The 11,873-nt window shown below is 52.6% G+C and overlaps 1 protein-coding gene across 1 annotated transcript in view; it reads right to left on the bottom strand.

Annotated features, from left to right (window-relative positions):
* LOC143902911 (uncharacterized) overlaps window positions 1–11,873 on the bottom strand; it is a 229,489-nt gene that overhangs the window by 50,232 nt on the left and 167,384 nt on the right. The window lies entirely within an intron of this gene.

The raw sequence follows: 11,873 nt of genomic DNA, 5'->3' as shown, positions 1-11,873 counted from the left end.
AACTCCGTTTGCTTCCATGTATTGTATGTGTTTTCACGTCGCAGTGGTTCCCTTCACAACCGTGGTTTGATTGACCCTCTACATCATGAGGGCGGGTGGTTCCGCAATTTCTGTGTCCCGGTCCGCCCGCGCGCGAGGGCGAACAAGAAGGCCGTTTATGAGATTGGTTCCTCTATTGTCAGCCGCTCACTAGCCGTGGCTCTCGTACTCTACCCTAGCGCTTTCCCAGCCTCCGTGTTTCGCTTTTATTCGCGTTCGTCCTTTCACTAGACGTGCATCCGCCACCCCAGTCCTCTGTGCCTATTCTCGGGAGCCCATCGTTCGGGTCATCATTAATGGCACCCCTACTCTGTCGCAGCCATTTTCACACGGATAGTCTTGCTTACATTTGTTGAGCTACGTGTCAAATCTAGAATGTAGTTTCCGTTGGGCCCTATGCCCGGAGACCGCAGGCCGATCCTTAATCAGTCTGCTGCTTTCATGCTCCTACGCGGCCCCGCCCCGTATTCTTGTTCGTTCTTACCCTTGCGTTTTCCCCCCTTTTCTCTTACTTCCCACCCGCCCTTCTTGTAGTTCCCCGCACCCAACCTCTCCCAATATTTCATGTCTCCTATCCAGTTCTTCTTCGATGTTATTCCCCCACAATATGTATTAGCACCTAGGTGGATTGTACTGACATTTTAGCTTATCGATATTTTGTGTCTTAACTCAACCGGTTTCTTCCCCGGCTTACGTTTCGAACCTGTTTCTACCCTATGTATAACACGTGATAGTGTCCCAGGCTTCACCGCTCATCTCTTTCCCCCCCCTGCGTCTTCCCATCTTATCTTTTCTACTCTGCTTCTTCCTATCATCTTCGCTATTGATTGTTTTACATCTACTTTGATTCCTGGCTTCTTGCTCCCCTCGTGTAACAACCCGAGCCCGCGCCTGTAATTTGAAGGCCTTTTACTCCTACTTTTTCAGCCTTGACCCCTCGGCCCTCTCTTTTCTTGTATTGTTCTTTTTTGTGGCCAGTTATCCGTAACTTTAGGAGCGGCCCCGGTCGAACACACAGTTATACATTCTTCCCAAACCACGTCTTCTAGCCTCCTATGCTACGCTCCATAAAACTCCACAGATCTATCTTACGAGAGATCTTTGACCCGACAGCCCACCGCGGTCCGTCAACAGTCGTGCGCCTTGATCACGTTCACGCTCCGGATTTGTTTCTTCTTTCAGGGCGGGTTTCCGCGCCTGATTGGTGGCCGCCCGGCCCGAGCCAGCACACGTAGACACTGCCAGTCCCCATGCAAGTGTACCCCACGACTCCAAACTGGCGCTGCCCTATGGGTTGTCTTGGCCTGGTTATGGGCCAACGCATACACACCTATTCGCATTGCTTTTCCCGCTCCACTGGGTTGTTGAATTATGGGGGTTTTACTACCTGTTAGTAATACCCACCTTAGTTTGAACGCCTGTCGTGATTTAGTCTCGTCGGTTTCTTTGTCACTCGGTCCCAGGGTGAGGCGGGCAGGCCCCCAACCCCCGAACGACATACCACGCCGTTTCAACTAGAATTCAACCACGACCACCCCACACACCCAGTCCCAGGTATTCCACTTTATTCACCTCGCGTGATAACTACCCAGAGCTGTCGCACCGCGTGCAGCGAGAGAGCCCAACTGTTTCCACCCCCTACAACGCTGATCACCGGTGTGCAACCCACCCACGATGGCGGGTACTTTAACCTCCTCACAGCGAAGCGTGCCACCCACCGTCGCTGGCTAGTCCCGTGAAGACCACCGCCGCGGCATGCCCACAAGCGTTCTCCAACAGCAGCCCCGGTGAACTATGCCGCCAGATCTCCCGCCGGACCATAGCCTGACCACACACGTGTATGGGTCGCCCGGGCGCGAACGTTTACCCAAACGCCCACCACCCCCCCATACGGGCCGCGAGACCCGATCCCGCCGGACTAGACACCGGCCCCATACAAGATACGTGTACCTAGGTACAGCCGGGAACCGGCCACCCCCGGCCTTACAAATACGTTACCTACTCCACAGCAAAACCCCCCCCGCACAGGCGTGCGACGCCATCGGTAAAGCAATGATGCACGGAGATCGCGGCGGTTTCGCGGATCGGCGGGCGGCGGGCTCGCTGAGGTATTTCGGCGCGGGTGACGCGGTTATCGCAGGTTTGGATATCGACGATTGGGCGTGATATCGAGCGGCTAAGACACCTTAGCGGAGATAGAGAAGATACTCCTCTATTTCCTGGCGCCTCGATTCGTGTATGCGGGGAGGCGGCACCGGGTGGCCAAGACCCTTGGCGAGTAAGAGAAGAACTCTCTTACCCTGGTTCACTCCGGTGTCACAGGTGTTCGTATGGGATTTCGAGTCAACCGCCTAAATACTTCACTCGGCAGAGGCAGAGAGCTCTCTCTACCTCCGGGTTGTTCGACTGCGCTTATCCCGTCTAGTGTTTATAAAATCTAGCAGCCTGTCATCGGCGCTCGTCTTTGTGACCCGCGACGGTTAGATCATAAAATTTTTGGTCGAGTACCTACGTCGCGCGACCATCGATGCTCGGCCATCCACAGTGCGAGATGATATTCGTTATTGAGTCACGTTGCCGCGCTTATACCGTCTAGTGTTTATAAAATCTAGCTGCATGTCATCGGCGCTCGCCTTTGTAACGCGCGACGCCATAACCGAATGGCGCCGCGAAACACTGATAAGCGGCTCTTCCTACGAAGAAAAGTGAAAAGGACCGCGGTGTCACGCTAGTCGCAGGTCATAAATTATAGCCGCCTGCCATAGGCGCTCGCTCGCATTTAAAGTGTGAAATGACATCTGTTTATAAATACTGTCGGCCGAACATCGACGCGAGGCGGCATTTGTTTATCGAACATGTCCCGACTCGCTCGCCTGATCCCCCCCCCCCCCAGGACCTCTTCTATCTCAAAGCCCTTCCCTCCCCTCCCCCAACCACCACCACCATATGGTGGGAACGCAGATCACCCCCCCGGCAGACCCCTCGGTCGCGAGTCCTCCCCCCCCCCGCCCCTCACCCCCCCCCCTGAGATCCCCGGCCTAGAACTGTCAAAATATCATCTACTCCTCTGCTTAAATGTAAATCAGATTCTTCACGATCCGCAATCATCGTCAAACATCGAATGGTGCAAAGAGCCCTGAAATTAATGAAAGAAGAGTATATTGCGGATATTAAACAACAAGATGCTACACCGCCGCCGTCGCCGCCGCCGGTCAATGTCCGCCGCGTCACCGACGACGTAATCGTCATATCCTCCGACTCCGAAATTGACACAGATGCTGTGACACCACCACCACCGTCGTCGTCGTCGTCGTCGCCGCCGCCGCCATCGCCGCAAGACGCGATAATAGAGATAAGCGACTCGGACTCGTCTACCCCGTCGTCTATTCGGAGGAAACGCTCCACCACGCGGAACGCCCATGATCCACCTTCACCGGGAACATCCAGCAGCAGCAGCAGCAGCAGCAGCAGCAGCAGCAACAGCAGCAGCAGCAGCAGCAGTCGTCGTCGTCGTCGTCGTCGTTCTCCTTTTCCCGCTGCTGAGGCCGACCAGGCCGACCAAGAATCGGATGACTACTCGTCGCCCACTTTGGTCGAATCGCCGGTCCGCGCGAGAAAAAGGCCGGGTACGAAAGCGAGAAGCCAAGACTTCACGCCGTACATGGACCGTCTGGTGATGAGTCACGCCCTAGAGACGAGTATCCCCGCCAACCTAAAGTCGTGGGAAAATCTGCGAAATAGGCACTCGAACGTGTTCGCCAATTTTACGCGTCAACAACTGCGCTATCGGCTAACTGAGTTGAGCAGAGGTAAGCACAGCCGAGATTTCGGTGAGGCGCACCGCCACGAGTTGGAGCAAGTAAAAAAATTGTGCCGCGATTTCAAATTACGTTATTAATGGTTCGTAAATATATCCTCCAGTGCCTATAAGTAAAAGAAGCTAGGATTAGAAAGGGCCCGAATTGCAATTCAACACAAATCATACTTAATTTGAAACAAATTGAAACAATATTTATTTACACAAATCAGTTATTTATTCATCTAAAATAATCAAATACATTGTTATAAAATTGAATACTTGAATATTAAAAATTCTGCTCTTCCTTTACGCTTTTGTCGAAGCAAAGTCATTGATAATTATATCGATATCTAGCGCGCGACTTAACACAATATACTACTTTCTCTACGCTGAGTCTTATAGCTAACGCACGCGAATTCTTTGACGTTGTAGATCGCAAACAATTTTTTACTCTTTTATTTCGTTTCTTCCGGGAACCAAAGGGCCGAAAACAATTTAGGGCTTAACTGCCAACTCACAGCCTTACCGTTAATCCGGCACTGCGTAAATATCCGCGCAGATAGCACATATGGACGTCCACTGCCAAAAAAAAAACAAGATGCAACGGATCTCCGTTGTCTGATATATGGACGCGATATTCGACGCGTACATTTTGCTTTGGACGTTCGTATATCGCGTCGCTTGAAATGGTGTAAAATTTTTTTTTCCCAGTACTGTTATTTTACCGGCATAAATTAACACGCGAGCACTTTGCAGCGATAGAGCATGCAATGACGAACATGCGCGAGTGATATCGTTGCGTGTCGTGATCGTTTCTTACGGAGGACAATCCTGTGAAACGATATTTTGCAAATATTTCAAAAATGTTCGATAATAAATAATGCGTACGTGTGTACACCCACATATATATATAATGTTGTATATATACATATATATATATATATATATATATATATATATATATATTGTGACGTTGCGGCTCGCCGCATCGTCGCGGCGCCCCGCCGCCGTCACAAGACGCGGAATTTCGCGCCCAGGGACGGACCAGGGAGGCAACGGCGAGATCTCCAGGGGTCGTAATTAATTGCGTTTCCACGTTCTGATGACGTTCCTTTTTTTTTTGCAATGTAATACGCGCGGCACCTCACCCTACACCACGGCAAACCTTCGAGGGAGTACGTGGCGAGGAAAATCAAGGACGATCGATGACCCGGGAGGGGTGGCAAACGCGGAAGCAGCAGAGATCGCGGGCTGGCGAGAGCAGCGCGGCAGGCGGGCGGCACGTACGGCAGCGACGGACGAGGCCGCCGATAGCGGGGCCCCAAGAGCATGGGTGAACACCCGGCTTCAGCAAAGGATCTCTACAAAACATCGACCTACGGGGTGACTGATTACCGCCCCAGGGTCAAACCGGAGACACACCGGCGAGAACCGAATTCCGTCCGCTGCTAAGGACAGAATTGAGAAGTCGCACGCCGCCGAGGGACCGTTGCACGCCCCCGAAGGATCTCGTATCGACAGCACTGCGCCGGGACACCGCGGGCTTGCAAGCTCGCGCCCGATTGGCTCGCGCGCCCCTCAGGAAGGGGTACCGTATCGATTCCGCAATCGAGCGGGTCTAGCGTTTTCACTCTCTGGTCGTCCGTCGGCGAGAATCGTTTTGTAAGATACGCGATAGCCACCCCGAGTCGGGTATTTCGATATTCGTCTGGAGGATCGAGGATCGTGGTGGAAGGCGACGGCGAGGAGCCCAGGAGGAGGCGTATTCCCGGTGAGGTTGCCCGTAAATCGCGATATGTAAAGCCACGACACCGCCCTCCGGTACACGCTCTCGCTCGGGATAACGTCTGTTAAGATTGAGTGTAATTTCGCGATCGATAACGAGAGCGAAGGGCCTCGGGATGGTATCGTGGCCGCGGAACCGTGGTACAAGCGTTGTGGCGAATCCCTGGAGATCGCGATAGGCGTTAATGAGTTCGGTATCGCGAGTATATTGCGTTGTCCTCGCGACCTTGGTATACGGCCGCATACGGGCCGGTAGTTCGTCAATTGCGTTCCGTTTCTTCGCGTCGGGAAATTCTGGTGTTCGAGCGTCGGTGTTAGCGTATCGATCGGTGTTCGGATCTCGTTATTACGGGCTGAGAATTGTGCTCTCGCGTTGAGAAACTTTGCGTCCGGTATTGCTTGCGCTGCGTCCTATACTCGCGTTAATAAAGTACCGGCGTTCACACGCTTCGTGCGTTTAGATGTTAATTGCGTAGTTCTTCCTGGCGTTCCGTGGATATTAGAAGAGCACTTCGAGTCAAAGGTGGTGTGGCCTTCTCCACACCTGGCGCCCAACATTATTAGCGATATCGCGACTGGCTTGGTTAAATGACTCGGCGCCTTCCCGTTGCGCCCGAGCCGAATATCTCGCGTTAAGTTAAGATATTATTGCGACAGAGTTTTCGTACGGTCCCGGACGTGGTTTCCACGCAATCCAAGCGTGACGTACCCTTATTTCGCGACATTTTGTGTTGAACCTCACTCTCGTGAGTGATATTAAGCGTCTTATTATTATTCATATTATTCATATCATATTATTAATTGTTTGAGAATAGAACCTTCAGCGGGTTTATTAGAGACCCAATTAATACTCCGTGGGTGTCTCGCGTCCGCAGTAATATTAGATCTGTTAAATGAATCTCGACACCCCGCCACCGGCTATTCTTGATTTATTTATCGAAATTATCTTATGTTTGATCAAAGCCGGATGGATAAACGTTGTTATTTTCTCGACAACCAGTACTCAATAAATGTTATATTCTTTGTTATCTGACTGAGATGCAATTAACGTGTCACCCCGCCGAGTGCCGTGCCGCCCTTCATTAACCCCGCCCGTGATTAGGTCAAGCTAGCCGATTCCACGCACCTCCACACTTCGTTTCGCGTCTCGTTTAGGTTTTCGCGATTTCGTGGACGCGAAGGTACGCGTCTAACATTCGGAACATTTCGTGGAGTATCGGAGGTGCGAGGAAATCACTGGAGAGGCCAACCATCCCGCTCTCCTAAGTCCTTTTGATCCGGCTCACGTCCCGGAGCGGTCCGGGAGTGCAAAAAGTCGTGACAAAATTTGGCGCCCAACGTGGGGCTGCCGAAAGATCGCCGAAAGGCACGTAAAGGGCTCGGTACGGCGCTACGATATTTTCGTGCGGGTGACAAGAGTCTCGCGGATTACTTGCTGATTTCGTTTCCTTGTGTTTGTCGGAATAAAGAATTAATCCTTTCCTTATTTCATGTTTTGATGCGATATTATATATGATATATTTCTGATTGCGATATTATTTAATTGTGTTGTGCCATATTATGTTTTTCTAACCTCTTTCTTGCAGCTTGGTGTAAAATATTATTTGAAAATTGATTATTGAAGTAAATGTATTCGGGTGGGTTACTCGGTAAATCGGAGATATTATTCGGTGCCGTGAGACGCGTTGGAATTTGGTGAAAGTGCGATCGCGATAACACCGGAATTCGGTGTTTACATCGAGCGGACCATCGCGTCAGAAAAACTGTTTGCCTATTTCGCGTTACCGTTACATTCCTTTCGCGAGTGTTATTGTTCGTGTGTTATTGTTCGCGTGTTATTCTCTTTCGGAAATACGGTAACATTCCGTAGCTTTCGCGCGGAATATAGGTTTCGCTTTCGAGAATAATTTCGAACGACGAAATGAATTCCACCGAGCTTACCGATGAGTGGATCCTCCACGCTACGCGCGAGGAACGGATCGCCGAATTGAGTCGACGCGGATTAGCCACCGACGGGTCCGATCCCGAGCTGGCGCTTCGCTTGTTACGCTTGCTGACGACCGCGCGTCGCGGCGGCGGCTCCGAAAGGGCATCCGAGTCGAACCGTGGGGCCGACTTCGAATCGAACCGCGCGACGAACGTCGAATTAATACAGCTGACGGGGGCCGAGGCGAGTCATCCGGTTAATGCCGGATACCTCGAGATTCCTGTGGGGGACATCCGCCCGGATAGTCCGTCCGCGGGGTTGGTTGCGTCTTCGCACCTCGATCACTCGGGCGTTTCCCGGGATCACGTGCATCGAACCTCTCACGAGGCGGGCGAAAACTCCGCGACGACCATTTATAATATCATGCGGAAATGGGACTTAAAGTTTTCGGGCGCGCGCGGAGAGGATGCCGAGACTTTTCTGTTGCGTATGGAGGAGGGCCGCGAGTTGATTCCGGTCGCTGATGAGGATATTTTACGATGTCTCCCGTTCTTTCTCTCAGGTATAGCGCTTTATTGGTTTCGCGGGAAGAGAGAACGGCTGACGACATGGGCCGCGTTTAAAACCGCGTGGCGTACACGTTTCGGAAACCCAGATTTTCAGTTCGCCCTTCGCGACGAAATTATGCGGCGAACACAAGGGGAACAGGAGTCCGTAACGGACTTCCTGACTTGCTTAAACACCCTTTACGATCGGTTATCGCCGCCGTGGCGCGAGGAGGAGAAGGTCGGGTACGCGCACCGACACATGCTGCCCCGGTTGCAGACCTTAATACCTCGGGACGCGGTAGACAATATGGACGCGCTTGAGCAATGGGCTGCGCGTGCGGAAGCTAGCTACTGCGCCGCACAGAATTATCGTGCTCCGCCTCCGCCGGAACGGTCCTTCTTCCCGGATCTCGCTTACCGAGCGCCGAAGGGCGCGAACCGACAGGGGGGCGGGCAACATCGCGATTCCGTGGCTGCTCTCGGCGTGACTAACGCAAATTCGAGCGGAGCAGGGGCGGGCGCGAGGAGGGCCAATGCCCGCGGGCCGAAAGAGAATACCCCGGCCGTGACTGCCGCATCTGCGGCGAATGCGCCGAGCACCTCATCGGTCACCGCAAACGCGACGCAGGCCGCAAAATGTTGGAATTGCGATTCGACTGGGCATTTCGCGCGTGATTGCACGGCCCCGCCGCGTAAACACTGTTATCGGTGTGGAAGGGCCGAATACACCACCCGCACTTGCCCGACGTGTTCGGGAAACGAGTAAGGGAGTCGCAAACCAGGGGCGACCCGACTCCTAACCCCTCCGCCCCTGAAAAGTCGTTACCGATAGAGCACCGCGATGCCGCGTATAGCGCGTTTAGCGAACAGGGAGGCTCGGCCTCTCTCAAGTTTCTGCGCATCCAAATCAAGGGATTTGAGATCAGCGCTTTAGTAGACTCGGGTTCTAGCCGTACGTTCGCGGGTCCGGAAATTATCGCCTTAATTAAGCAGCTCGGTTTCAAGTTCAATCCGGCCGGCGGCAGGCGCGTGACGACCGCGACCAATCAGACGGCGAGAGTAAGGGGGGAAGTGAGGGTCCCGATTAGCGTGCACGGTAAAACATTGAACATGAGAGTTCATTCACTACCGACATTAGCGTTACCGTGTATCTTGGGTGTGGATTTCCTGACGGCCTTCGGAGTAAATATCAATTTCGCGAACGATACTTGGAATTTCGTTGAAGATTCCTCGCAATCTTACCCTTTCGAAAGGGGATCTTCTAGCTCTCTCGCGAGCGTTCGAGTGATAGTGGCCGGAGATGACAGCGTGGATATCGAGCTAGGTCAAACGGGGGAGGGAGAATTGACGCGAAAGCCAGAAGCGTCGCCTCTCGTTTGCTGCGGACTAAGCGAGTTAACTCCCGAACAAGAAAAACAGTTACAATCGTTCCTAAAGTCACAAATTGCGGGAAGTACAGAGGAACTCGGCGCCACCGCGTTGACCGAGCATAATATCGATGTAGGGGACCACCCTCCAATTCGGCAACGTTGTTACCCCGTGTCACCGAAAATAAAGGAAGCCATTTACGAGGAAGTAGATCGCCTACTAAAGGCCGGTATAATAGAGCCGTCGCAGAGCGAGTGGTCGACGCCTATCGTCATGATTAAAAAGCCTAACGGGACGTATCGCTTCTGTTTAGATTTCCGACTCGTGAACAATGTCTCGAAAAAGGACGCGTACCCACTACCGTATATGAACGCGATCTTAGACAAATTGCGTAAGGCACGATATATTTCGACCATCGACCTCAGCCAGGCTTACTTCCAGATCCCGCTATCAAAAAAGAGCAAGGAAATCACGGCCTTTGCGGTACCGGGAAAAGGCTTATTTCATTTTAAGCGAATGCCGTTTGGCTTAACGGGAGCTCCCGCCACCTTTCAGAGGTTATTAGATCGCTTAATTGGACCAGAAATGGATCCTTACGCGTTCGCGTATCTGGATGATATCGTCGTGGCTACCGAAACTTTCGAAGAGCATCTCGGGTGGTTGGGACGAGTTTTCGCGCGTATTCGCGAGGCGGGCTTAACGATTAATCCTGAGAAAAGTAAATTCTGTCGCTCGCAAGTAAAGTACCTCGGATTTTTAGTCCAACGGGAGGGTTTGAAGGTCGATCCCGACAAGACTGTTGCGATTAGGGAATATCCCGCGCCGCGTAACCTCCGACAGTTACGCCGCTTTATCGGTATGGCCTCTTGGTACCGTCGTTTCATCCCGCAGTGTGCTACTCTTCTCGAACCGTTAACGCGGTTACTTAAAAAGAATCAGGTGTGGGAATGGGGCGAAGACCAAGGGTCCGCTTTCGACGCAATAAAGGAGTGTCTGACATCCCCGCCAACCCTATCGTGTCCGGACTTTAGCGTGCCGTTTGTGCTGCAAACCGATGCAAGCTCCGTGGGTCTAGGCGCTGTGCTAACACAGCAGATTGACGGTCACGAGCATGTGGTGGCTTTCGCGAGTAGAGCCCTGTCCGACGCGGAGAAAAAGTACTCGACAACCGAGCAGGAATGCCTAGCGGTCGTGTGGGCCATTAAGAAATTCCGACCCTACCTCGAGGGCTATCGCTTCACGGTTATTACGGACCATAGCAGTCTACGCTGGCTCCATAACCTAAAGAATCCTACCGGACGTCTAGCCAGATGGGCCCTCGAACTTCTCGAGTACGACTACAGTATCGAACATAGGAAAGGTGCGATGCACCACGTGCCGGATGCGCTTTCGCGAATATATGAGCAGGATGTCGAGGTGTGCGCTGTCGCCGCGGTTGACGATGACTGGTATGTTAGACGATTCCGAGAAGTTCTCGAGAAACCGCGTAGATTCCCGGGATGGAAAGTAGAGGAAGATCAGCTATACTTTCGCCGACCTCACCCCGTAATAAACGAAACCGTGGAGGACCTTAATCGATGGAAATTAGTCGTGCCGAAGGACTCGCGGGGGGATATTATTCGGGAAAACCACGATCCGCCTCAGGCCGGACACTTGGGCGTCGAGAAGACGTACCGCCGTGTCGCGACAAGATATTATTGGCCGCGGATGTATAGAGAGATCGCCCAGTACGTGCGCCGGTGTGACACTTGCCAGCGGACTAAAGTAGAGCAAGATGTTCCCGCGGGGTTAATGGGTCAACGCGTAATAGAGGCTCCGTGGACGGTCGTTGCCGCGGATATAATGGGGCCACTCCCGCCCAGTAAATCAGGGCACGCATATCTTCTCGTGGCGCAGGATCTTTTCACGAAGTGGATCGAGTGTTGCCCGTTACGTAAGGCTACCGGCAAGAAAATCAGAGAGGCTCTCGAAGACCTCGTTATTTTTCGTTGGGGAGCCCCGCGCGTCCTGTTAACTGACAACGGCACCGAGTTTTTGAATCGAGAATTGCACACGTTAGCGGAACAGTACGGCATTCAACACACAACGGTACCGCCGTATCACCCACAAGCGAACCCTGTCGAACGAGTCAATCGCGTATTGAAAACGATGATTACCGCTTACTTGGAACGGGACCACCGCGAATGGGACCAACATATTAGCGAGTTTCGTTTCGCGTACAATTCCGCACACCATACTTCGCTGCAGGCGACACCCGCTTTTCTGAATTTCGGGAGGGAACCTCAACCTGTTAATCTATCTCGCGGACGGGAAGCCGAAGCTGTCGCGGTGGAGACCTCTGATCCTACCCTTTGGAGGGAAAGAATGGAAAAGATCCAACAGTTACGGACATGGATTGTCGAAAATT

Source organism: Temnothorax americanus, unplaced genomic scaffold, assembly GCF_048541705.1.
Source record: "Temnothorax americanus isolate GAGA-0224 unplaced genomic scaffold, ASM4854170v1 Scaffold42, whole genome shotgun sequence".
In the NCBI taxonomy this organism is placed as follows: domain Eukaryota; kingdom Metazoa; phylum Arthropoda; class Insecta; order Hymenoptera; family Formicidae; genus Temnothorax; species Temnothorax americanus.
This window is presented reverse-complemented; position numbering and strand designations above follow the sequence as displayed.